We start from the raw sequence: 24741 nt of genomic DNA, 5'->3' as shown, positions 1-24741 counted from the left end.
CATTTGGGGGCAGGGCAGTGGCTGGCAGCTCTGTCAATGACGTCAGCAGGAGGGGTCGAGAGAGAACAATAAAACGCAGTTGACCCGGCAAAAGCCTGTCCTGGGAGCAGGAGCTCTCAGAGTTTGGCCTGGGACCCCATCCAGCTAGGCTGACCACAGCTGACCACTGTAGCATCTGATTTCCCCCAGAATGTGCCTCCAGCTGCCCTGTCCCAGAGACCCCATGTCTGGCTCACTCCTGGTGGGGCACTGGTGTGGACCACCCCAGGCACAAAACACAGCCAGACGACTCAGTCCAAGCTCCACCAAGAGCTCAGGGTCTGCATGAGCCAGAGCTGGCATCTTTCCGGGGGGACGGGCCCAGGCAAAGTGGCCACTCTCTCCCAGTCCAGGAGCTGTGAGCTGCGTGGAAAGAATGTGAATGAAGACACAATTCTAAATGTAGAATCACGAACGCTATGTGAGCCGGCTCCCTGCTCATCCAGAAAAACAAGGCCTGGTTGTACACTCTGCAAGAGCATAAATAAAGCTGTCCTCAGGCGGCGTGCTCTGGCGAACACTCCTTGCGGTGACTTCACTGCCTCCGGCTCTCCACAGAACCTCTGGAGCATCGTGGGAGCTGCCTGGCAGCACGGGTGAAAATGGCCTCACTCCTGTCTGGACGTGCGTGGTGCCACTAACTAAATCTGGGGACAGATCTGCTCTGTTCTTCATCTGTACTAGTTAGAAACACTGAGACGCTGGTAAAGGAGGGCAATGTGGAATGGGTCCTTCAGGCCAGTTTCCACTTCTGGGTGTTTGAAGTTCACATCTCTGCACATAATGTGAGGCAGCTCCCTTGATCCTTCCGCTCTCGAGATGTGGTTGTGCGGAACAGCTTGTCCGAGTTTTGTTTTCCAGTGCTCAGCCTTCTTTAAGAGTTGTTTGCATACATGTCTTCAGGAAGTTGGTGCTTTCCCAAGGCTTAATAATCACATGTATAACAACAACAGAATAGTAATGCTGGTGCACACAGAAAGCCTTTGCTCCATGGCCTGCACCGTTCTGAGCCCTTATGTAAATGGGCCCCCTGCTGTACTCTGCCTTGGGGCCCAGCACCATTTTGTTCCTTCACCGCGAATTGCTTCCTGCTGGAGAGTTAGGGAAAGATAAGACGGGGGAACCTCTATTTGCTGAGCACCCATTATGTGGCAGGCACTGTCTGATATCTTTTCTCCCTATATGTGATGACTGTTCATGCGCCCTCTTTCCAGATGAGAACACTGAGGCTTGCAGAGGTCCTGGATGCCACATGACTAAGGTTGGCTCTGAGGACGCAGAAGAGGGTTCGTCTTCTGACCTGTCTGGACAGTAGTCCCTCACAGGAGTCCTAGCCGCTCTAGCCAATCACTCTGTAAGTCTAAGTGCAGGGAGCACGGCTTCCTTCCATCCACCTGTTCTGCTTGCCTCCCTCTGGGGGAGAGAGTAAAGTCTGGCCAGGGCATCTCCTTGGCTACTGATTTGTTTTGTTAACTGTGGGATTCTGTACCCGAGTGTCAGCACAGTGAAAGGGTGTCCTCAGGGCGGCTGGCAGAGTGGGGTGTCCGCAGCAGGACACTTCTCATCCTCAGGGCGGCTGGCAGAGTGGGGTGTCCGCAGCAGGACACTTCTCATCCTCAGGGCGGCTGGCAGAGTGGGGTGTCCGCAGCAGGACACTTCTCATCCTCAGGGCGGCTGGCAGAGTGGGGTGTCCGCAGCAGGACACTTCTCATCCTCAGGGCGGCTGGCAGAGTGGGGTGTCCGCAGCAGGACACTTCTCATCCTCAGGGCGGCTGGCAGAGTGGGGTGTCCGCAGCAGGACACTTCTCATCCTCAGGGCGGCTGGCAGAGTGGGGTGTCCGCAGCAGGACACTTCTCATCCTCAGGGCGGCTGGCAGAGTGGGGTGTCCGCAGCAGGACACTTCTCATCCTCAGGGCGGCTGGCAGAGTGGGGTGTCCGCAGCAGGACACTTCTCATCCTCAGGGCGGCTGGCAGAGTGGGGTGTCTGCAGCACGACACTTCTCACCTTCAGACCCTTTCCTCAGGTGGATCTCCTTACCAGGAACTCAGAGTTAGTGGCTTTGAGAAGGGATGGGGCATGATAATGGTGCCCAGCGCAGAAGGGCTGGATTTATTTGGGGGCCACTATTTGTAACGCGTGGCTGGAAAACAGGCCACTGGCCCAGGTCACTGAAGATCCTTCCTTAGAGATGCTCCCCCTGTCTGACAAACCGGGGCCAGATTGGTGGCTGTCAAAGTCAGTTGAGGGCTACATGGTCTGGGAGCTCTCTTTGAGGCCTTTCCTTTGGGACTCTTGGCTTAGGACTTCACAATGAAAGATTTAAAAGAAAAACACAGAAACTGCCCTGTGAAATGAAGTAAATCCACTCTATTAAACTACTACCAAACGCCAACAAAATCAGGGTAACCAGCCGAGAGGTTAGCCACTAGGAGGGACCCGGAAACGGGCCAGGAGGCGCGTGAGGGGCCAGGAGCTGGGCTCCATCTGTGTTCCTGGAGGGCGTGCTGGTGAACTTTTTCTGTAAAAGGCTGGAGAGTATATGCTTTGGGCTGTGTGGGTCAGACCGCCTTTGTCAGCGCGCTATTCAGCCATGAAAAGCAGTTAGCGATGCTTTGTAGATGAAGAAGTGGGGCTGCATTCCAGGCAAACGTTACTTATGGACACGGAGATTTGAATTTCACGTCATTTTCACGAATCGCAGAATATTCTGGCTTTGATTCTCTCTCCTCTTCAGATATAAAATCCACTCTCAGCTCACGGCCGCTACTAGACCCTGTGGGCTGTGGCCCACCAGGCTCCTTGGGCCACGGTGGGTTCTTTACCACTAGCGCCACCTGGGAAGCCCACTCTTGGCTCACAGGGCTGTGCAAAAGCAGGGGCAGATGGATTTGGGCCATGGTGTGCCAGACCTGAGCCACGCCACCCGCTTTGGTTTCCACCAACCACATGTGGCTAGTGAGTGCTTGAAACCTAGCTGGTCTGAACTGAGAAATGCTCTAAGTGTAGAATATACACTTATATTTCAAAGACTTAGTACAAAAAAAACCCCGCAAAGTATCTTCTTAGTAGTACTCTGTATTGAATATTGTATTGAACCAGTGCTGAAATGGCGATACTTTGAATATTTTGGCTTTAATAGAATATACTGTTAAGCTTTAGCTGTCTTATATACTGTGTGTATTTTGATCCTCACAACCACCCTGGGAGGAAGACATGCCTATCTTTTCCCAGATGGAGAACAAGGTCAGAGAGGAGAAATCCCTTGCCCCAAATCATGTGATTGGTTGTAGAGCTGGTCTCAGAATCAGGTGTCCCTGTCTTCCCAGACTGCATTGTGTTCCCCTGATGCCTTAATTATTAAGATGCTGCGGAAGCAGGGCCTTCCTGGAAGAATTGCTGCTCCCTACAATACAGAGAGGTGATGGCTGGCTTTGCAGAGCAGCCTGACTGTGGGGAAGGAGGATCTGGAGGCAGGGTTGGGGTGCACAGCCCCAGGGAGCCCTCTTGCTGTCCTGCACCCCTAGGCATTGCCTGCCCCCTTTTCCCCAAGCAGCAGCTGGAGAAGAAGGCTCTGGTTTCTCCTGCGTCTACTTCTGGCACAGGGGAGCACAACTGTTTGACCTCAGAGCAGAAGTGAGGTAAGGGTCACCACTTACTCTGGCTCCAGCCACACCTGCCTCCTTGCTCTGCTTTATATTTCCCATCCTATCCTGCCCCGGGGCCTTTGCAGCTGCGGACTCTGTCTGAAGTACTTCACCTCTGTCTTTACACAGTTCCTTCCTTTTCCCCATTCAAATGTCTGCTACCAGCACTGTTTACAATAGCCAGGACACGGAGGCAACCTAGATGTCCATCGGCAGACGAATGGATAAGAAAGCTGTGGAATATTACAACACAATGGAGTATTACTCAGCTGTTGAAAAGAATGCGAAATGAAACAAATGAATCTAATGTGTCAGGGGTATAATTTCACCAAGGGGAATTATTTCAAATGGTTTCAAACTACATTAGTTTGTTCTAACATTCGTAAGGAGGGTATACCCGAACATAAAATCAACTGTAAAGTAAAATCTTAAATTGTTCTCAGAAACATAGATCGATATAGATAAAGCAAATTAGGAAGTATGTTAGTGTCATGAGAAAACAAGGTCATTTTTTAGTGTTGGAGAAAAGAGCTGCTAATATAAAAGCAAAATGGTAAGTGAAACTTGGTAACATTTATTCGATATCAATATACATTATATAAAATCAAGTATGCAAAAGTGTGAAATCAAGATATAGTTTCTCTTAAAAACAGAAAAGCATTTCTTAAAAGGCCTGAAAATAATAACCAACACCATAGCAATGACTCTCCTCTTTACCAACATTTCTGTCTCTGAAGATAGCTCATTAAAAATTAACAGAAAATGTGTAAGAAGAGGCTGAGACCTCTGGTCACACCAAAGGTAGGCAGGCTGAGAAAGATGGCAGATGATGTGAAAATAACTCAGGAGTCAACTGAAGAGGTTCCCACAGCAACAGATGGAACAGGTCACATTAGTGCAAATAAAGGCCTGGCTAGTTTGAAGCATTGAGCATGTTTGAACGCATGAGCTCATAATGATACTGAAAAGAAAAAAACCCCAAATCAAAACCCAGATAACTCAAACAACCCTCCATGGTCCTCTTGGAGGATGGAGGGAGCAGGTTCATCCTTCTGAAAAGTTGAAAGTCACCTGACTTTCCTGTGTGAACGACACCCAGTAGTCCAAAGAGCCAGGTGATGAGTGAGGAAGAGGGCGTTACCATTCCCTGCTCCAGGGGATCTTCCCGACCCAGGGATTGAGACCTCGTCTCTTGCATCTCCTGTACCGGCAGGCAGATCCGTTACTGCTAGTGCTACCTGGGAAGCCCCAGTAAAGAAGGGAGGGTAGGACTGGAAGATTATCATTTTCCAAACCCCTGACAAATGATGATCAAGACAATGATTCCTGAGGGACTCCTATATAAACACACAACACCCATGATGTGCTCTTGCCAAACAAAAACAAACCTAAACCAGAACAAGTCTCTGCCTCTGGACTGAACTACCTGATTATAGGAATAACAGGGACGGAGGAGACTGTTAAGTGACACCACAAGGAAGCAATCAGCAAGGTCCAGGGCATGGAAAACTCTACAGGGCAAGCGGCCGACTTCCTTAACAAATAAGCCACTGAAATCAAAGTGGGTGGAAGCCGTGGATTATGAGGCACCTGGAGACACAGGGATTAAGCGCCGCACGCAGACGCTCTTTGGCTCTTGGTTCTAACACACCCTCCAGAGCAAACATTTGTAAGACACTCGGGTAATCTGAATGCTTCCTGGGTATTTGATGTTATTCAGGAATTACTGCTAATGTTTTAGACATGAAGATGGTATTTGAAAAAAGCAGCTTTATTATTTATCAAGATCTACACCAATGCTTCCCAGGTAGCACTCGCGGTAAAGTACTCGCCTTCCAATGCAGGAGGCGTAAGAGATGCGGGCTTGATCCCTGGGTCATGACGATCCCCTGGAGGAGGGCGTGGCGGCCCATTCCAGTACTCTTGCCTGGAGAATCCCACGGACAGAGGAGCCTGGCAGGCTACAGTCCATAGGGCTGCAGAGAGTTGGATATGACTGAAGTGACTTAGCACGCATGCACGCTAATATTTAAGAATGAAATGATATGACATCTGGGACTTATTTCTGAGTGATGCAGTGTATGGAGAAATGAGTTGGAGTATATGAAACAAGATTTTTGAAGAGCTGGGAGAGTTGGGTATTTGTTACACTGTCTTCCGAACTTGTGTTACATTTGAAATGTTCCATAATTTTAAGAAAATAGAAAATTCCCTGGGACAGGAAGGAGAGAATGAGAGGGTCAGAGTGAGCCGAGGGGAAGGTGGGAGCTTCTGCGAAGAGGAGAGACACAGCAGGGAGCCGGACACCAGCAGGCTCCGCAGGAGCCAGGGCGAGACCTGAGACCGTCCGAGAACCACGTGGCTGAGGAGGTGGCACCTGGGCCTGCCTGGCCAGTCCCTCAGACTCCAGTCTGTCTGGTAACCTCACTTAGGGTTATCTGATATAAAGTGGCTTTAGCGAGGCCAACAGCTCTACAAATGTTGGCAGGTACACAAAGCATCAGAAACAGCTAAATGCCCAATTTTAGAGTTTGATTGGCTAAGGCTAGACTTAAAAATTAACACATTAAAATAGAAGAAAATATTGTGTAAGAGCATTAAGTAATCAGTGGCTTCCCTGGTGGCTCAGATGGTAAAGCGTCTGCCTGCAATTCCAGAGACCCGGGTTCGTTCCTTGAGTTGGGAAGATCCCCTGGAGAAGGAAATGGCAACCCACTCCAGTACTCTTGCCTGTAAAATCTCATGTACAGAGGATCCTGGTAGGTTATAGTCCTTGGAGTTGCAAAGAGTTGGACACAACTGAGCAACTTCACATGGTTCCATGTTTCCATTAAGTAATCAAGTAAAGATGGAGTTTATATAATTAATGTAAAAATGTATATATATTCATGGGAAAAAAACTTTAAAATTGTAATAATGTAGTTACAGGGAAAAAAGTTCTCAAATAATATATAGCCCAGCGATAGGTAAAATGATACCTAAAACCAACAAATATTGCTTTGTCAGTAGAATATGGGCATGTGTTGATTTTTCCTTTTATTTTCTTTTAAATGATGGTGTGTTTTTCATTGAGATGATTTGCCACAGGGTGAAGAAAACCTGTTACTACTTTTGACAAGAGATTATGGTTGGACCAACTTGCAGGGAAACCTGAGTCCAGAGCTTTAGTGAGACACTTTCCGTTCCCCCGCCCCACACCCCCGGCTGGAGCCACCTTCGCTTGGCCAAGGTGGATGGTTAATTTCACTGGTGACATTAACGCCCCTGGAATGGATGTATGGGATGGTGGAGCTAAAAATATCCCAGTGCAGGGGCAGTTTCTCTAGAAAGCCCAGAGCTGTCTACTTTCTCCCAAGGGCTGGGGAGGTCACTCTCTGGCGGCCAGTGCTGCGAGGTGATAACCATGGCTGGGGTAAGATCTGCTTCTGGACCCTTGCACATGTTAAAGACCCCTTCTAGGCATTGCTTTTGCTGCAGAGGGTCACCTCGGGCCCTCACCACGGGGGCTGCCCAGCTCTTGTACCTGTAATCCCATCGGAGCTCTGGCTTCCTTATGGGGAATGCAAGGCGGCAAGGCCCCTGCCCGTCCTCGGCTCCTCCACATCCTCTCACATCCTCCTGTCCAGTTTTAGAGAAGAGTGGGGGAAGCAGATACCCATGGTGGGACCAGAGCTGGCTAAGGTGCCCTGGGAGGCTGGACCTGAGTCAGACTGTATGCTCTGAGATGAGCGGTTCTGCAGGTCACCATGTCCGCTCCAGGTTCACTACCTGACATTTGGGTCTCAACCCTCCAAGACTATTACTGCTTCCAGAAGCTTCCAGCAGCCCAAATACAGACAGCTGCAAGGTTTTTGCACAACTTCATGGGTATTCTTGCCTGGAGAATCGCCATGGACAGAGGTGCCTGGCAGCCCATAGGGTTGCAAAGAGTTGGACATGACTGAGCGACTCAGCACACACACACACACACACACACACACACACGGGCACCCACTAGTTGGAGTTCTGTTGGCGTGAATGGCCTGCAGAGGGCTATCCCACTGTTTACAAGGCACTGGCTCTCTGTGCAGCCCTTTGAGGAGGGCTCCGGATGCAGCCTCATCATGTCCCACTTTCCTGCAGAGGGAGCGGGGTCCTGGGGACTTGTGGAAGGCAAATGGTGAGTCCAGCAGATAACAGAGCTGGGGTCAGATCTAGGGCACCCAACAAGCCTTCCAGGGGCTTTCTGGCTCTCTCCTGGCCTTCTTGGAGGAAGCAGCACACACCCTTCCTTGCACACCCCTCATTCTCAGCTCCAGACCTCAGGGTCGCCTAGTGCAGTCTATGGCCAGAGGGGACCCAAAAGGCTGCAGGAGGCTTTTGCTCTAAAGTAATTTGGATTGGTTCAGTTCAGTTCAGTTCAGTTCAGTCGCTCGTGTCCAACTCTTTGCGACCCCATGAATCGCAGCATGCCAGGCCTCCCTGTCCATCACCAACTCCCGGAGTTCACTCAGACTCACGTCCATCGAGTCAGTGATGCCATCCAGCCATCTCATCCTTGGTCGTCCCCTTCTCCTCCTGTTCCCAATCCCTCCCAGCATCAGGGTCTTTTCCAATGAGTCAACTCTTCGCATGAGGTGGCCAAAGTACTGGTGCTTCAGCTTTAGCATCATTCCTTCCAAAGAACTCCCAGGGCTGATCTCCTTCAGAATGCACTGGTTGGACCTCCTTGCAGTGGTTAGCAGCCTTTAAAGCCTGGGAGGTTCGGGAGGCGGGTGTGGCAGTGGCATCTCCGACTCCTTTTCACATGGAAGGTCGGGCACCACTGGGTGGCGGGATGTGCGGGGCTGCCCCTCCAGACGAGGCATGTGCCCTCCTGCTGGCCACCAGCTAACTTCATCATTTTCATACCTGCCAGGACTGTTTGCAACTCCATTCTGAGCAGGGGATGGCTTAGGGTGTGCTGGAGAGGGATGGTCTCCCCAAAAGCCAGCTGGGGGGCCGGACCCTGAACACCCTGCCTATCAACCTCCTTGCCAATGGACACCCTAAAACACTCAGAGAACTGGGTGTCACGTTGAGCTGAATTAAACCTTGAAGAACACGTAAACTAGGAAGCGTTCCGCCGGCATTAATACTGAATAAGGCTTATTTTCAGGAACATTTACCTGCTGTGAGCAGATATGTCTTCATGAAATATGAAATCCACCCAAATTTATTAAAACCGCCTGCGTCTAAGTGGGAACTCAAACCGAGTAGCCCTCCTTTAGAGCCTCATTATTATTACAGCATTATTTATTTATATCCTACCCTAAGACAGACGTGATGTAATCCAGTAATTAAGATTGTTATGATTGAATATTTATTAAGCACCTACAATAAGCCAGCCACTGATCCACATAAAATGAGTCTCTCTCCTCCAGAGCTGCCATCTTGCTGCCATGGGGAGCTCAGCGCCTCTCATAGGGGAGCAGGCAGGAACTTAATGGATTTTGTCTTCCCTGAGCAAGCCTGAGAGAAATGACGCTGATCAGAAATTGGGCCCAGTTTAGTCTCGCAGTTCAGTTGGAGTGAAATGAAAACAATCCATCGCTGGCTTGGAGAAGAGATGGGTGTGCGTGCAGAGGAGCTGTCCACCCCACACGAGGCATCTCAGAGCCCAGGGTAAGCGGGGCTGTGGCCCCCTCTGGGTGCCTCTGGGGCAATAGGTGTGGGCAACTTCCTGTGCACGTGTAACTCACCCCCAGGCCCAGATGGTGCTGTTCTTTTGTACTTCATGTAAAATTAGCCCCTGCTCGCCAGATTAGGGCTTCCCAGGTGGCTCGCTGGGTAAAGCATCTGACTGAAATGCAGGAGATGCTGGTTCAATCCCTGGGTCAGGAAGATCCCCTGGAGGAGAGCATGGCAACCCACTCCAGTATTCTTGACTGGAGAATTTCACGGACAGAGGAGCCTGGCAGGGTATAGTCCATGGGGTCGCAAATGGTCGGACACGACTGAAGCAGCTGAGCACTCACACACACGCACTGCCAGGTCACACTCAGCACAGGCTGGGTCTCTGTGCTAGCATGGGGGCCGCCAAGGGAAGCAAACACAGCCTCAGGCCTCCTGGAAGTCCCCAGACAAGGTCCCAAGGGAGCGTCCTCCATCTGCCCAGTCCCACTGCTCCAGGACAGCCTGTGCAAAGTCCGGGCTTCTTGTCTCCCGGGCTCTCCCTTTCCATCTTCTGTGTTTCCCCACACTGTGCTGCTTCTTCCTAAAAGGACCTGCTGGGTTGTGAGCTGGCCAAGAGAGAGCCTGTAGGCTGGGCTGTCTGGATTCTACCTGGACTCTGTGCCTGAGCATTATTTGTAGAGTGAAAGAGTAAATAAATGGATAAAAGCACTAAGGGGTCAATGAGCGAAACACCGCTGTAAATGTATACCTGGCATTGATACATGAACTTCTATGACCAAGCGCTTCCCTAGTGGCTCAGATGGTGAAGAATCTGCCTGCAATACAGGAGACCCAGGTTTGATCCCTGAGTCAGGAAGATCCTCCGGAGAAGGGAATAGATGCCCACTCCTTTGTTCTTGCCTGGAAAATTCCATGGACAGAGAAGCCTGGCGGGTTACAGTCCATGGGGTTGCAAAGAGTTGACCACGACTGAGTGACTAGCACTTAAACTCCACCATCACTGCCTGGAAAAACCTAGTCTCAATTCAAAGATCAAAGAGTGCCAGAAAAGGGACTTACAGGGGCACTCACTCACTCCTTCAATGCCTGTGCTGCTATAGTTCTGAGTACTGGAGGCCCTGAGACGCACACCCGGGCCTGACCCCCACCCAGGCTCAGCATTTCAGAGCTCCCTGCTGGCAGGAGGTGGGGATTGCAGGTCGTGTTTTCACCATCACCAGGGAGATGTGTGTGTGTGTGTGTGTGTGTGTGGTAAAGCCAGAGAATCTCTGCCCAGGCTCCCAGGCTGCTGGTCCCTTGGTGCTCAGCTTCTATAGGAAAAGTTGCCTAAGGTGCAAGGAAGCCGAGAATGAGCTGAGGAGGTATCCATCAGAGACTGGCTTGAATTTGGTGTTTGAAGGATGGTTTCCGGGATGAGAAAGCATTAAAATGGTCTGTGAGCAGTATGCAGAAAGGGGAAATGATGCCACAAACTTAAAATGGTGAGGCATTCCAACAGCTGGTGCAATTAAAAGGTGTATTGGAAACTGAAAGGGCTAAGAAGCCGTCTGCATTCTCCCTTTGGGATGAGGGCTCCTTCTTCTCGCCTTTCCTCCCGCCCTCACTTCCTCTTGTATTTCCTTCCTTCCTAGTAGAATTTATTTTTCTCATTATAGACAATCTGACAATTTAGGAGTGGAGGAAAGAAAGTAGAGGGAAAAACCCACTCAGGGAGGTTGACATGGGGGAGCTGTGTCTGTGTTGGGTAGGGGTATATGGGAGATTCCTAGACCTTTCACTCTGTCTTGGTATGGACTGAAAGAAAACTGCTCTTAAAAATTAAGTCTGTCAAAAACAAAAGCAAAAACCACCCTCTACCCATAAGTCCCATGTACTATTATTCAGTCACTTTTTTTTTTTTACATAGTTGTGATCATACCATCTGGATAATTTCTTAACTTTCTTTTGCCATTAAACTTCGTAACAAAAGCATTTATTTCCATATTATGAATTCTTCTGAAACATTTTTTGTTGAAGTACAGTTGATTCACAATACAGTGCTCGATTCTGGTGTACAGCTGAGTGATTATGATAGACAGAGATTATAGTTCTTTCTCAGATTATATCTGATTTGTGTTATTGCAAGATACTGAGTACAGTTACCTGTTATATGGTAGGACCTTGTTGCTTGAATATTATATTTTATACGTAGTAGTCTGTACGTAGCTGATCCCAAATTCCTAACTTATCCTTCCTCCTCTTCTCCCTTTGGTAACCACGGTTTGTTTTCTCTGTCTGTGAGTCTGTTTCTGTTTTGAAAATAAGACCATTTGTATCATAGTTTAGATTCCAACTATAAGTGGTATCATTTGATACTTGTCTTTGTTTGCCTTACTTACCATGATAATCCCTAGGTGTGTCCATGCTGCTGAAATGGCATCGTCTCATCCTTTTTTTGTGGCTGAGTAGGATTCCACCGAATACGTGGACCGCGTGTTCTTATTCCGTTCATCTGCTGATGGGCGTTTAGGGTGCTTCTGTTTCTTGGCTATTGAAAATAGTGCTGCGCATTCAATTGGGTGCATGTGTCTTTTCAGACTAGAGTGTTTTCCCGGGTGTGTGCCCAGAAGTGGGATTGCTGGGTCATGTGGCAACTCTAACTTTTTAAGGACCTTCCATACTGTTTTCCACAGTGGCGGCACCAGTTTGCCTTCCCACCAAGAGTGCTGGACGGTTCCCTTTTCACCACATCCTGCCCAGCGTGCGTTGCTTGTGGGCTTTTCAGCGAGGGCCGTTCTGAGTGCTGTGTAAGGTGATACCTCACTGTGGTTTAATTTGCATTTCTCTAATAATTAGTGATGTTGAGCATCTTCTCATGTGCGCGTTGCCATCTGTATGTCTTCTTTGGAAAAATGTCTATTTAAGTCTTCTGCCCTTTTTTTCAATTTGATTTATTTGTTGGGTTTTTTGTTTATTTGTTTGAGTTTATGAGCTGTTTATATATTTGTTCAGTCACATCATTTGTGAATATTTTCTCTCAGTCCGTAGACTGTTTTTGCATCTTATTTATGGTTTCCTTTACTGCACAAAAGTTTATGTTTGATTAGGTCCCACTTGTTTATTTTTGCTCTTTATTTCTAATGCTTTGGGAGGCTGACCTGAGAGCACTGCTATTGTTTATGTCAGAGAATGTCTGCCTGCGTTCTCTTCCAGGAGTTTTACAGCGCCCTGTCTTGTATGTGAGTCTTTAAGCCATTTGGGGTTTATTTTTGTGTGTGGTGTGTATGGTGTTCTCACGTCATTGATTTATGTGTAGCTGTCCAGCCTGCCCAACACCGCTTGGTGAAGACGCTGTCTTTTCTCCGTCTTTCATTCTTGCCTCCTCTGTTGGAGGGTAACTGACCGCAGACATGCGGGTTGACTCTCGGGCTCTCTGTTCGGCTCCATCGATCCTTATGCCTGTTTTTGTGTCAAGAGCGCGTTGTTTTGATCACTATAGATTTGCAGTATTTTCTGAAGTCTGGGAAGATTATGTCTCCGGCTTTGTTCATTTTCCTCAGGATTGCTTTGGCAATTTGGAATCTTCTGTGACTCCATATAATTTTTAGAGTTATTTATTCCAGTCCTGTGAAAGATGTCATGGGTAATTTGATAGGGATTACATAAAACCTATAGATTGCTTTGGGTTGTATGGCCATTTTGACAATGTAGTCCTTGCAATCCAAGATGCAATATTATTTTAAATGGCTTGATATTCCAAATTATGGAATTTCAATGTATTTGGCTCCTTAGGAAATGCTACAATGAAGATGTTTATAGGCAAGATGTTTTTATTTGGATTTATTGTCTCAAGATGTATTTGCAGATGTGTGATTATCGGATTGAAGAGATTCACATTATCAAGCCCTGTATGCGTACATCTTGCCAAATTGCTTTCCACTGCCACCAGTGATGAGTAAGCCTGCCTGTTTGACCACGTCTTTGGCAGCATAGGGTATTTGCTTTTTATGGCTCCTTGCTACTATGGGCTGTAAGAGACAACCTTGGTTATAACTTAGACCAGGTGTACAGTGCCCTTGGGGTGACACAATTACAGGGCAAATGGGGCAGGGTTCTCAGCCAGGCACAGGGCGAGGCAGCCTTCCTGTTACCCACGCTGGGAGCAGAGGGAGGAAGCCTAGGTGAGCGCAGGGCCCAAGCTGCTCTTTAAGGCAGCCTGGGGGTGCTACGAGACAGCACGGTCTAATGCAAGGGGCTGTTTAGAGCTCTGCGTGGGCTTGAATCCATTTTTCCTCCAAACTATTGGCTGTGTGCTTTTGGGCACAAAGTTACCTCCTACGTCTCTGCTTTCTTTAATATACATCTCGAGACTAGAAGGCTCCCAGGAACAGCTGTTTGGGGATATAAAGGGATAACCTTCCCACAGGAGAACTTCGAGAAAGGCAAGTCCCTTTCTTCTTTCTGCTTCACTCCCAGATCCCCCAGGAGTCAGGTCACAGCCGGCTGCAGGCCAGTGCAGTGTCTCCACTGGAGCTGGAAAGGACAGAGCCCACCCCTCGGCAAGCCCTGCTTGCTGCCCTGCAGCTCTGGATGTTGCTGCCCACGCTGTGCTTGGCATACCCCACACATGGGTGAGGCCAGGCCATTTAGTGTTCTGTGGGGTGAGTGTCTTGAGGCCAGCCTCGCATCATTTTTCTTCCTTGTCTTTGGGATGAGATCATGAGAGTCGAGCCTGGTAATTGCTCAGGAAAATAAGGCTCCTTTTTAATCAGGTGCTAAAAGTGCTTTCAGCAGCCTCGTGCAGTGCTGCTGACGGGAGCAGCTTCCAGCCAATATTGTGATGCTTCAAAGAGCAGAGGTAAGACTGCTTCTGGGGAGGAAGCACCATCACACCTGCCCCCAGCCTTGATTTCCTTGGACCATTGAACACACAGGTCAAATTCAGAGATGGGAAATACCGATGTGTCTGCAACACAGCTATTGCTGAGTCCCCCGTTGAGCATTTAGGCAACCCCTTTTCTGCGTGTTCCATTCAGTTTCTTTGTCTGTAGAATGGGGATACATCGGCTGAAACTTAGCTCGTTGGGTGTGAGGGTCAGGGGAAGAGGAGGGGGAGGCACAGAGCTTGCTGCGCTGTGTGCTTTTCACGTTATGCTTCATTTGCTCTTTTCAGAAGCTCCACGAGATGGGGAGCACGATTACGTGGGATGAAGATTCACCTGCTCACAGTTCAGTCCCCCTTCCCCGGGCCCAAGCGCTGTCTGCACAGACTCCCTCCTATCGTTGCAGGCACCCGGGGGTGCAGGAGGAAAGCTTGGCTTTGTAACCCACAACCAACATGCTTCTTAGCCACCTTGTGCAGAAACGGAGCTGATTGCTTTTGGCCTCTACCTCTAGGCCCAAAGCACCGGGCAAGTCACAAATCTCCCCAGCACTGGGGAAAACATATGTTCAGAAAGAGGAAACTTTGCTGAGCAGATCGTTAAGGCTGCGCGGCTGGGGCGGTACGGGGTGGAGGTGCTCTCTGCTACCCCCCTCCCCAGCCTTTTGGTTCTGCTCCTGATAACATGGTAGGTCAAGCATGTGGCTAAATATAGCCGCCCTCCCAGCTGGGCTGTCATCGGGACTGTCAGGAGCGTGTCCAAAGTTTTCAGACTGGAACTTCTCAGTTAAACTCAGTTATGGGGGGCAGGGATCTTGTTTTCAGAAGTCCTCCCCTCCGCCCCTTAAACTGTAGACCCAGGGACAGACCCCGTAGGGCCGACTAGAAGGCAGGGGAAGTCAGATGGGGGCAAAGAGCGCCTGGACCTGCAGACCTGAGCATGGCAGCAAGCTGAGTCCTTGAGACCCAAGTCTTGGGTTCCTATGCCCAACAGCCTTGGGAACACGGCTGCCTCACAGGCGCTGTCGGGCCCATCTTTAGGGCCAGGGTAAGTCACTGGCTCATCGCTGGCAGTGTGGGCACTTGGACAACCGTTGACCCTCTGAGCCACACTGGCCTCATGCGTAGGAGAGAGTCATGGTAACCTTATGCTCGCTGCTATAGCGAATAAAGGAAAACAAGAGAGTGCTTTCTGTTGAAGCGCCTCACTCTGGTGGAACTAGACTCTGCCACACGATACAGGCTTTGCCCTCTCTCCATCAGCCCTGCCGTGCAGGTATCTGGTTTGGCCCAGACAAACTGTTCTAAGCATCTCTGTGTGCTGGGAGCTTGAAGCTCCAAGAAATAATGAGTTCAAGGACACACAGACAGGATACAGCAGAGACAGGAAGATATTCATCTGATATGCCATCCTCCCTTTTCACCCAGGGACGTCACTTGTACTATTCTCTGCTTTATTGGTCTGCGAATTCTTAAGGAGGAGGCCAACTGAGGATAGAGAGGCAGGGCTGAGGGAGGGAACTCAAAGGGGGCTCAGTCCTGATGGAGCAGGTTAGGGGGCCCAGGACTGCTGCACTGATCCATCTGAAAACCCTAGGGGCATCATTCTATGTCAGTGCCATCCCTGGATTTGTGCCATCCTTAGCCCGTGCAGCTAAATACAGTGGTCCCTATAGGGTCACTTTCTTCCAAGGCTGCCTTGGCCCCTGGAAGATACAGGCTGGGTGTGTTCAAACTTTTTCTCCAGCCTTCTGAGCTCTACAGGCTCCCAGTTTAGGAGGAGGGGTTGAAATTTGCTTAACTGAGGGGGTTTATTTTTATTAGTGTCTATTTCCCCCTATCCAGTGGTACAATGCACTGTAGGTAGTTTGTCTGGCTTTGAATCTTCCATTTATTCTAGAAGCATTTGTTTTGTAAATACTACGGGTCAGGCAATGGGATACAGCTGCGAACAAGACAGGATCTCTGCTTTCATGGAACTTACACTTGGGGCTTGAGGGTGGGGATTTCTAGATGAGGGTAGAGAGCAGACAGCACCAGGCCATGTGGAGCCTTGCTGGCCAGGGACATGGAGTTTGCATTTTATTCAGTGTTATAGGAAGCCAACGGTGGGTTTAGTCACAGGTCCAATAGGATCTGATAAACATTTGAAGAAGCTTTCATAGTGGCATTATGTACAATTGCTAAGATATGGAAGCAAGGTAGGTGTGCATCAACAGGTGAATGGATAAAGAAGAAGTGGCATACACACACACACACACACACACACACACTGGAACACTGCTCAGCAATAAAAGATGAAACCTTGCTTTTTGCAGCAACGTGAATGCACTTGGAGGGTATTATGCTAAGTGAGACAAGCCAGACAGAGAAAGACAAGCCCTGTGTGGCACCACTTATCTGTAGAATATAAAACATACAATAAACTGCTGAATATGACCAAAAAGGAGACTCACAGGCACAGAGGCTAGACTAGCGGTTACGGTGGGGGGAGGGAAGGGAGGAGGGGCAATGGAGGGGCGGAGGGTTAAGAGGCACAAACTGAGGCATAAGATAAGCTACAGGGATGTACTGCGCAACACGGGCAGTGTAGCCAGCATGTTATAAATAGAGTATAACCTTTAAAATTGTGAATTACTTTATTGTATACCTTTAACTTATATAATATTATACATCAACTATACTTCAGTGAAAAAATAAATACATTTAAGAAAGATTTCTCTGACTGCAGCATGGAAAAGGGAACGCTGTAGGATGAGATGGGGCAGGGCCAGTCGAAGGACATTGTAGGTGTTCAGAGGGGAGAAGGTGGCCTGGAAGGTCAGAGAAGAGAGGAGAGTGGGGAGGTTATTTGGGGTAGAATTTGGCTCTGGGCACTTGAATATGAGTGATGCGGAAGAGGAGACCCCAGCAGGACTCCCGGCGCCGAGTGCTCGCTCACACCGTCTGCCTCAGTTGGGGCAGCGTAAGCTTTAGGAAGCCACTGTGCAGTGGGCTGGTTTCCACCGCTAACAGGAGCGCGTCTGTGTGACTGATCGCAATATCGATTCATTTTAACAGTCACAGCAGTCTTACAAGACAGAGGTGCTGTGCTATGTCACTCTTAGTCATTCAGTTGTGTCCAATTCTGCGACCCCACGGACTGCAGCCCACCAGGCTCCTCTGTCCATGGGGATTCTCCAGGCCAGAATACTGGAGTGGGTTGCCATGGCCTCCTCCAGGGGATCTTCCCAACCCAGGGATTGAACCCAGGTCTCCCTCATTGCAGGTGGATTCTTTACTGTCTGAGCCCCCAGGGAAGTCCAAGAGAGGTGCTACTGTTGGCTAAATAGTTTGCTCAGCTCACTTGTCTGGTTGCCCAAGCATCCTGATTCCTCCAGAAAATTAGTCTCAGCTATAGCTGTCATCTCTCCCTCAGGCCTCCAGCTCTGGGTATCAGAGGGAGCTTGGTTTTTGCCCACTGCTGAGGGATCTGGTCCACACTGGAGAATTTCATGTATATCTTCCCCTTTAGACAGAGGACTGCAATTATTCCCCTTGTGAGTTTGCTAAAAGCTAAATGAACTGTCCCAACTCTCCGTCTCTGAAACAGATGAGATTTACCCTGGAGGGGATGTGGGGCTGCACTGAACCTCCCAGGGGGTCCGGCGCCCCTGCTAAGGGGCCCACTGAAAGACCTGAAGTCCCTGACCCCAGAGACGCCAGCAGTGTCTTTTGAGCCCATCTGGGAGTTTCTGCAGAACAAGAGCGCTCTCCCTCAAGTGGCCCCACCTAGACGCCTGCGTGCAGCGGCTGCTCCACGTGCCAGTGGGGAGGGCTTGTGAGGGCAGCTGACGTTAGCACGTGGTCAGCATCACACACTCACAGGAGAGGAGAGAGGCGCACAAGGTGAACGGCGCGGGCCTTAGAGCCCCCAGGCCCCTGCCCTTTATCTTACATTGAAACTTCACCCCAGTATGTCTTTGCATGGATCACTGGGCAGTCCCCTGGTCATAAAGGCCTGTTCTTCTGAGTGCAGTGGGATGTGCCTGCTCAGAGTCTTGGGATGAATTGCCCCACGTGTGAGCTGATGCACACATGCTAAGCATTGGTGTGCGTGCGGAAGCACCACAGCTCTCCTGTGGACCACGACAGAATCAGAATGAAGAGAGTGGCACTGGGTGCAGCTGGGGGCTCAGGTACAGATCTGTACCTGGCCCCTTGCGCCTGTGAAGGAGGCATCATAATCTCCACCTCCAAGAGGAAGAAAATGGGGCTCTGGCTCACAGTAGCCCTCTACAGCAGGGTCAGCCGTGCACCCCACCCGCATGGCCTGCCTCTCGATATGACCCCTTTGGCTCCCGCCTGGCCATCCATTGTGTTAACTGAGCGCTTGAACAGCATTTGAAGGCCAGGTTAGGTGCTTGAATATATTGCCACATTAATAACTTCAGGACATTTCAGGCAGCATTGAAATAGTAAATTAGGACACGACGGGCCATATATTCAAGGCAGAGAGCTGAAGTATCATTTTATTACATGTGCCATGGAATTAAAGGCTTAATTTTCTTTTAAAAGATGGTGATGCATCATTTCCTGCAGCCAGGTAAAAACAGTTAGCAGAAATGATTTATCTCTCCTTCCATTTAAAAATACGAAACCGGAATCCCAGGATCTAGCTCTCTGTTATTTATCTCTGCCTGGAGGGCACTTGAGACTTTGATCAGTCATTCTGACTTGAAGGACAGGCCAGATCCTGGCTGTGGTCATGAGAGGGAGGTGAGTGCAGAGCAGTGGCTGTCTCTATGGGTTAGGGGAGTGCGGCTTCTCACACAAGGCTCAGAGGACCGGTCGACTGTGTTCCTTTCCCAACTCTGGCCATAGGCTGGCTCTGCAGTCACTGTTTACCTCTTGAAACATAGTTTTCTCACCTACAAAATGGAATCACAGGTGAGTTTATGGTGGGGCTGTTGTAAGGTGCTCATGAGATTATAGGTGGAAAGAAAGTGGGCCTTCGGGGGCTCTTGCACAACTAAGTCACATTTGCGGAAGAAAGTTTTAGAATGGCTCTTTATTTTCTGACAGTAAAAGTAATACTCATTGAGGGGCTTCCTGGGTGGCGCTAATGGTAAAGAAGCTGCTTTTCAAGGCAGGAGACTTAAGGGAGGTGGGTTCCAGGAAGATCCCCTGGAGAAGGGAATGGCAACCCACTCCAGTATTCTTGCCTGGAGAATCCCATGGACAGAGGAGTCTGGTGGGCTACAGTTCACAGGGTGGCAAACAGTCAGATATGACTGAAGTGACTCAGCACAGCACCCTGCATGTACTCATTGAGAGGAAATTTGGAAAATATAGAAAAGAGCAAAGAAGAAAATAAAGGAAATGGTATAATATGGCCTGGAGATGATTGTTATTTTTCCTTTTTTGGCATAGTTTTAAAAACAAAATTCGATTCCTAAACATTTACAAATTAATATTCTGGTACTCTGCTTTTCCGGCTTGATATTCCCAACACCAGCTTCACCCTTAATGACTGTCCACAGCTTCTTTGCGTGACTGCACACGATTCTTATTGTATGGAACGATGCACACGATCTACGTCGACCTCTCTTGTCAGATCTTTATCTTCTTTGAAGAATACTTCCTGTGGCCACTGTAACAAGCTGGTGTTGAGAGAGGGTTCGTAGATGTTTCTCCCCTCACAGTTCCGGAGGACAGAAATCTGGGCTCAAGATGCTGGCAGGGCTGAGCTGCCTTCGAGTGCCTGGCCAGCCTCTGGCGGCTCCAGGTGTTCTGAGCTTGTGGCCGCATCCCTCCAATCTCTGCTTCTGTCTTCTGATGGCCTTCTCTTTTCTGTGTGTCTGTCTGTCTCCTCCGAGTGCTTCTAAAAGGAGACTTGTCAGAGACTTTGTCCCTGGATTTAGGACCCCCCTGGGTAATTAGGACGATCTCCTCATCTCTAGATTCTTAACTTCATTATGTCTGCAGAGATTCCTCCCAAATAAGGTCACAGTCCCAAGCTCTGGGGTTAGAATGTTGACATATCTTTTGGGGGCCACCATCCAGTCCACAGAAGCCAGGAAACCAGGGCTTAAAGAAGTCCAGGGTCACAGGGCTTCCAGGTAGTGGAGCTGGGATTCTGTCTCAGGCATCTGGCCTAAATGCATTTAATTTGCCTGAATATCTTTTTATATATGTGGAGTCATATTTTAAACGTTTGGTTTTAATGGCCTCCTTGTCTGAGGACCCTGGCTCTCTCCTCTCTGTACTTGCCGGGCCCAGTCGCCGTTGGGGACAGGCCCCATAGACCCCATCGTCTGATCCGTCCTTGCCAGTCGGGCGGGAGAGAAGGGAGCTGGCACGCAGTGAGGCCGGTGCCGGCCGTCCGCCCTGAGGGTCTCCTGCTGTCTGAGCCCAGCGTCCTCTCCATCAGATGCTACAGGTGTCAACAGCGCTGGTGGACCCAGCGACCACCCTCAGCGTCTCGCCTTTCCCGAGGAGACCCTCAAGCAGGTCTGCCCTGCCCCCTCACTGCAGCCTGGGGGACACAACTCCCTACAGCACCCTTGGCCTCCCCTTGTGGCCAGAGCAGCTAAGAGGCTCAAGTGAGTTTCCTGAAGGTGATGTTGCCATGTTGTCCACGGCTTTGCGAATCTGATTAACACAAAAGAACGGTTTGCGGGTTTCCTGGGAATGGATATGAAGTCAGAGAAGGCTCCTCTCAGGGGTCCTGAGTTGACTCATCCCCATTTCCTGCTGGGGGCCTGAGTAGTCGCCCTAGTAATCCCCCTCTTGGGGGCAAGATCCCTCTGGTGAGCCTCTGCGAGGACTGTCAGCACCCAGGAAGGGGAGGTCATGCCCCTTATTATTCCTGGGTCTCCTGAGTCTTGGGCCCTCCCTGAGCCAGCCTGCTTCTGTACCTGGGGACGGAGCCAACTGCTGTCCTCATGCAAACTGGGGCTCAGGGCAGGAGGAGGGGGGGCACCTCATACATGACAGGGGCAAGGCCAGGTGGTTGACGATCAACCACAGTCATTCTGGGACTTAGGTAAAATTATACCCATTTTAGGGCTTCCCTGGTAGCTCAGACAGAAAAGCATCCACCTGCAATGCGGGAGACCTGGGTTCTCTCCCTGGGCTGGGAAGATCCCCTGGAGGAGGGCATGGTAATCCACTCCAGTATTCTTGCTGGGAGAATCCCCATGGAGAGAGGAGCCTGGCGGGCTAGAGTCCACGGGTTTGCAAAGAGTCGGACACGACTGAGTGACTGAGCACAGCACATACTCATTTTAAAGATGAGAAAATGGAAAGAAAGAAATGACTTGTCCAAGGTCACATCAGCAGCAGGGACCAGCACCCCTTGCCTCCGTAGTGGAGGCAGTGAGTCCTTTTCCACAGACTATCCCTACCACATGCTGGTTCTGTTTCTACTTTAGTATAAGCTTAACCCTGAGAAGGTCATAGGCAGGCTTCTGCAGGAAAGACAGGGCTTGACAAGTGAATGAAAAGGATACAGGTTTGGTTTCAGGCTTGGAATCTGAATGTTCTGACCATGAGCAGCTGGGCCAGAGTCCAGAGTCAGGGGAGGGAGGGAGAGGAGGAGTCTGTGGGCTGCAGGTACCGGAGCCCTTAAGTCCCTCGTGGGTTGCATGAGTGTCCCCGTGACAGCATGAGGCTGTGCTGATCACTCCATGTGACCAGGTGCCCGGCTGGAGTGGATGGAACTCTGAAGCTCCAACAGACTTTCTCAGTGGGAAAGGTTAAACGGAAAAGATGTCCAAAGTCCTGGGAAATGAGCCCAGGCTCTGTGGATGGAGATGGGAGCGTCACACATACTGTCTCATCTAACCTCCCTAGCAGTTCAGCAAAATAGGCTGGGCTATGTCCACATTACAGACTAGGAGATGAGGCTCAGAGAGGTCAAGTGACTTGTCTAGGATAACACAGCGAGAAGAAGATGCAGCTGAGATTCAGTGCTTCCTGAAGCTTGCGGCTCAGAACACGAGCAGGGGGCAAATCTGGCCCCATTCTTCCTGCGATAGCTACTCAGAAATTTACTCTTACAGGGAGAAGTGCTTAAAGACATACAAGACTCAAGAGACATGATATGGTCACAGGTGTGCCTGAGGTAGGCATCCTAGCTGGATCAGAAGCTGTTCCTGCTGTAGAGGGAAGCCTTCTGCTGGCTTGTAAGACTCCTGGTGCTGCGGAGCTGAGCATCTCCCAGGCCCAGGCCTGTGGGAGGGGCCGGGTAAGGCAGCCTGTGCGCTATGACTTCCTCTGGACAACTCTGCCCAGCACCAGTCACACTGGGGATAGACCCTGGTCCCACTCAGCCACTAATCAGCAGAGCCCCTATCCACCCACGTCCTTGGCACTGCTGTCCAGCTCTCTGCCCCCCATGAGACAGCCTGGGGCTGAAATATCACCCGGCTAAGTCCCTCCAACCTGGCCCTGCTGAGAGAGTGCTCTTTACAGCAAGAAGCGAGGGGAGCACAGAGGCTTACTCACCATAGCAGCATCCTCCTTGAGTGGCAGAAGCATGGAGGACACAACCGCCCACAGACAGTCATGGGCTGCGTGCAGGGCGCCTGCCCCGGGCACTCACACTTCCTTTCTCGGAGAGGCAATGAGGCAGCGGGAAAGAATCCACTCCCACCCAGCTGGGCCTGCCCTTCGCCTGAGACACCAGATCTGACTTGGAAGCCAGCTGAACATTCCTGTTAGGCTGCTCAGAAATGGACCACGGCCCCACCGCTCAGAGAGGCCTGAGCGCTCCCGCCCCCTGCTTCCTCTGGAGCCTGGCCCTTCTCTGCAATGCCCCCATCCCAAGGGACTGGGTCTGTGACCTTGGTGAAGCCCTCGGCTGACCCAGCTCCCGCCCTCTGGCTCTGTTCATTTATAAATAGGCCCATTTCTCATCCTGCTCCAGCCTGGAGCTCCACACCCAAGAGGCAGATGCAACCTTGGGATTCCCTTTCCAGCCAAGGGCAGAGCAGGACCCGGCGGGCTCATGGGCCTGAAGGATGAGATCACAGATTTTCCTGCAAATAGCAACGCACACTGGACAGTCAGAGGCTACTTTCCTGCGGCTGCCCAAACAAATGACCACATACAGGGTGGCTTAAACAACAGGCATTCATTGTCTCACAGTTCTGGAGGCCAGAAGTCTGAAATCACGGGGTGGGCAGGGTAGCTCTATCTGAAGGCTCTAGGGGAGGCTTCCTCCTTGTCCCTTCTAGCTTCTAGTGCCCCACTCATTCCTTGGTTTGTGGACACATCTCTTCAGCCCATGTGGTGGCATTGCCCCCTTCTCTCTGTCTCAAATGTCTATTTCTCTTATAAAGGACATTTATCATTGGATCTAGGGGCTACCGAACTTTCTACTTAGCACAAAATCCTTAATTCCACCTGTAGGAACCATTTTTCTAAAGAAGGTCACATTCATAGGTTTCAGGATTAAGACAGACATATCTTTTAGGGGCCAGCATTCAGCCACTACAGCTCATTGTCACGAATAAAATTTGCTGAGATGGCCATCGACAGGTGGGTCAAACGAGGAACCCCGAGAAAAGGGACTTTTTACAGAGAGACGCAGACTTTTGGGGTGTCTTTGGCTCTGCTGTCCGGGGTTCCCCTGTGGCCAGGCCAGGTAAATCCCGCTGCTTCTGAAGGAGACTTTAATGATGGACTCTCCCCGGCAAAGCCGAGGGCTCAGGAGCAGATTCGTGTTGTCTCCGGCTCGGCTGAGTGTGTGGGTCAGCACCCAGCTATTGGCTGGATTACGGAATCGTCAATAGATCCGGTTGAGCTGAGACAGCTGGAGTAAGCAGACCGCACACAGGCGCTGGTTATTTTGGCTTTTGTGGTGACGTGGCGTGATTTGTCGCTTGGCTCTTGGCCACTATGACACTCACAGAGCCTGGTCAGCTGTCCCGGGTTCACGCTCTTTGCTGAGTGAAATGACCTGAGTGTAATTTCACGGTGCATGGAAAGAACGCGGACTCTGGAGTCCCACAGACCCCTAGGGTCTGGCCCTGCCATTGCTTACCTCCCACCGGAACTTCTCAAGGCTTCCTCCTGGGTAAAATGAGGAGGGACAAACCCATCTGGAAACACTGTTGTGATTACAAACCTGGATTCTATCTCAAGGGCCTGGCCCAGGGCCTGGCGCACAGTAGGCATCCATTAAATGGTTTGGATTTGGGGTTGGGAAGCCCACCCACTGTGTGCAGAAGCGTGGACCTTCCTCCGCCTCGTCCCTCCTCTCTCCCTGGCTCCTAGTCCTACGGTGTCTTGACCTCGCGTGCCCTGGCTTGGGCCATACCCATACCCTGGGTCCCTCCAGCCGTTTCCTGAGCACCCTCGCTGCCCTGGGCTGCCTGCTCCAGGCCCACTTCCCACGGCCGGCGGCGCCAGGGAGGCTCTGGTTTTGTCACATTCCCAGCCAGAATGTGTTGATGATTTCTCACCCCCGCCGGAGCCTGGATCGGAGCCCCTCGGCACCAGCCCCGCCCACACGGCCGCCTCAGGGATCACCCTCCTCTTTCCCGCACTGTGA

At 50.4% G+C, this 24741-nt stretch overlaps 1 long non-coding RNA gene across 1 annotated transcript; it reads right to left on the bottom strand.

Moving 5' to 3' along the window:
• Positions 1 to 18685: 18685 nt before the first annotated feature.
• On the bottom strand, positions 18686 to 22862 carry LOC138430390 (uncharacterized). The gene is made up of 2 exons (XR_011253144.1): positions 22692 to 22862; positions 18686 to 20064 (listed from the first exon to the last, which is right to left on the bottom strand). It is a non-coding gene; the product is annotated as an uncharacterized lncRNA (long non-coding RNA).
• Between the last annotated feature and the right edge of the window lie 1879 nt (positions 22863 to 24741).

Source organism: Ovis canadensis, chromosome 25 (genome assembly GCF_042477335.2).
Source record: "Ovis canadensis isolate MfBH-ARS-UI-01 breed Bighorn chromosome 25, ARS-UI_OviCan_v2, whole genome shotgun sequence".
Classification (NCBI taxonomy): domain Eukaryota; kingdom Metazoa; phylum Chordata; class Mammalia; order Artiodactyla; family Bovidae; genus Ovis; species Ovis canadensis.
This window is presented reverse-complemented; position numbering and strand designations above follow the sequence as displayed.